The sequence below is a fragment of the Ambystoma mexicanum genome, chromosome 3p (genome assembly GCF_040938575.1).
Source record: "Ambystoma mexicanum isolate Mex_15411 chromosome 3p, UKY_AmexF1_1, whole genome shotgun sequence".
NCBI lineage: Eukaryota > Metazoa > Chordata > Amphibia > Caudata > Ambystomatidae > Ambystoma > Ambystoma mexicanum.
This window is the reverse complement of record NC_090925.1, coordinates 288,727,628-288,730,433: the sequence shown is the minus strand read 5'-3', so window position 1 is coordinate 288,730,433 and position 2,806 is coordinate 288,727,628. Positions and strand designations below refer to the sequence as shown.

Sequence of the window (2,806 nt, the reverse complement as noted above, 5' to 3'; positions counted from 1 at the left end):
TGAAAAAAAATGCAAAATGCATTTTAAACGACCCCCATTACCTTTACTCATTGCCCCCCACAGCATGCAGTTTTACACACCCTCCCCTTTCTAACCGCCCACCATTCACACCTCTTAAGGGGCATGCTAAAGATTAAAGGTAGCCCTTCCACCTACTCATTAAATTCACATGCCTGCAGTATTTTCAAGTTAAGTTGCTTTAAAGGAAAAAGAAGCATTCTGATTACAGCGAGGACAAGGCTAAGGTGGGGCTTGGGACTGGGCTTTGTCCCGAGACAGCCACTGAAAAAATAGCAGCAATTCAGCAGTTCTACGATAGCTCACTGTGATGTGAGGTTGGAGTTGATCCAGCAGGTTCCAAGTTCGAAATCCCCTGTAGGATGAAACTAAAAAAAAACACAGGCGAAACCAGTGTGCCAGTGCAGTGTACTGAAGTGCAAGTTTCAACTTCTTCCTACTTTGAAACAAAACCATTCTGGAACGGTTTCTTTTTAAAATAAAAGTATAAGAATGCTGAAAACTTAATTTAAAAAAAGTAGAGGATCACCGCTCCACCAGTGCACCTATGAGCTTCCATTGCCTTATCATGCTGTCTTTGACACTCTGGCAAAGGGGCTCAACTTGAATCTAGCACTTCAGTGGCGGTAAACCAGTAACCCATGTGTGTTTGCAACAGAGGACTTACACGTTCAGCTGATGGAGCGATGGGGAGATGTCCAGCCGAATTCCACCAGTGTCCACAGCTAGCAAACATCCAAAGGTCCAGCCTGCACATCTCCCTTGTGCAGGAATTTGATGTCACTGATGCACCGTGGAATCAAGGTCCTGGCTGGGCTCTATTGGTTGAGAGGTTAGAGACATACTCTTTGGGCGTCAGAGAGTGATGACATCATAGCCAAGACATATGCAAGTTTCTTTACACAGAAGTTAAGGTCATACATAATAACATGTTAAAGACATTACATTCCACAAATTACTCGTATATGGCCTCGACCGAAGAACTGTTGGTATACTTTAATCCGTTGGTAAAAGCAGATTATGAAAGATTCGTGCTTGAACAGTCTCACCAAGGGGAATCGGAGGGGCTGGAAGTGTATTATGTGTTTCTATGGCAGTTTATGTTTACCTGCACACTCCTCGATGAAGAAGACACAACTGACTCAAGGCCGCTACCTGATGAAGTTAGATAAGAAGATACTGTGAGAACCAGGCCTTACCATTCAGAGAATTCTAGATCTTGGCAGGTCACATGATTTTGTGGATGAGAGAGCATCACACATGGATAAGGTCCTAAAGTCCCTTCATATGGAAGAAGTGAGTGCTGTGATGAATGCCCCAAGACTTTACTGTAACATGCCGCGACAGATTTGCACAGCTGCTCCAAGACAATCTCTGTCAAACTGTGACTCCTTTGATAACTGTCTACCTTATCAAGGCAGATGCACAGTAAGATGGCAAACCTGTAGCCGACGCAGAAGGCTTAATCAACAATGCTGGACTGGTGCTTCAAACTAGAGCGTTTTGTTGTGTCCAAGAGCTGCATGTTTGTCCTAGGTGAAGCTGATGTACTGATTGGCACACAAGGATATTCTGACCAGACCAGTGACTGCCAAAAGCTCTTGTTTTCGTAACATTTGAGGACTCTGTTAGTTTTACGACCCTTGTGCTCACAAAGAGCAAAAATACAAAGCCTTGTGCAACCTGGACGGAAGCATCACCTTTGCGCAGGCCATAATATTCCTCCAGACTCGCAAAACTGCCAGATGACTTTCCGAGCAAATGGTCAAGGATGGACATCAGGTGGCACTGCTAAGTGGAGAGCTAGTGGGTGACCAAAGTGCAGCTGTTATGGAGCGAATTCGAAAAGGAAATGAAAAGGTTTTGATAACCACAAACGTCTGTGCCAGAGGCATTGATGTAGAGCAGGTGTTGATAGTTGTCAACTTTGATCTCCCAATGACAAGGGAGGGTGATACTGATTTTGAAACCTACTTGATCCGCATTGGGCGGACAAGTCGCTTTGGAAAGAAGGGCCTTGCAGTGAATCTTGTTGAACATCGCAACATCTACATGATAGTGGAAATTGAAGAGCACTTATGTGTCAAAATCAATAAACTGAATAACAGTGACATGGATGACATTGAGCAGAGCATCTGAAGCAAGGATGATCAAATGTGTGCACTTCAAAAAAAGCTCTTAAGTCATTATTTGTTGTATTTATAAAATATTGTTTGTTTATCATGGGTAATAAATAAAATAGTTATTGTTTACAAAAAAGATGAAAATCGTCTCGCAACCATATCTACGTCTCAAATGCTGGCTCCACACACTCTGCCTCTGCAAGGCTCTCCCGCATCCAAACCGATGATAGCCCAAGTGGGCGTCACTGAGGCAGAAGCAGAGTCTAGTAACCCAAAGGATGAAAACATTTTCCTTATATAAGTGGTGATAAGAACACATTCTAAAAGGTGTAGACAACTACAATATACAGACACTAAGGAAACCCCAGTCCTTGTTGACACTGGGATGTCAGCCAACTACATGGCCAATAATCATCTGAAAACTATCAACTCATGTGTCCAACCATGATACAGGTCTTTACATTGGCAGGTCAATGCCAACCCCACTTGAGAGAGCATTGATAAAGGAAATCCATTATGGACAGAAGACGTTAAAGTCACGGGTCTTTGTCGCCAGCAACATTATCTTTGAGTGAGATGGTGTGGAAGCACTAGGAGTGGTGAATTTTGCATTCAGAGTATACATAGAAGTTGTGTCCAGCGTGACAGTTAAACATGAGGTGTTG

The 2,806-nt window shown here is 43.3% G+C and overlaps 1 pseudogene; it reads left to right on the top strand.

Moving 5' to 3' along the window:
- The first annotated feature begins 1,490 nt into the window (after positions 1-1,490).
- LOC138579881 (ATP-dependent RNA helicase DDX25-like) lies at positions 1,491-2,157 on the top strand (annotated as a pseudogene).
- The last annotated feature ends 649 nt before the right edge of the window (positions 2,158-2,806 follow it).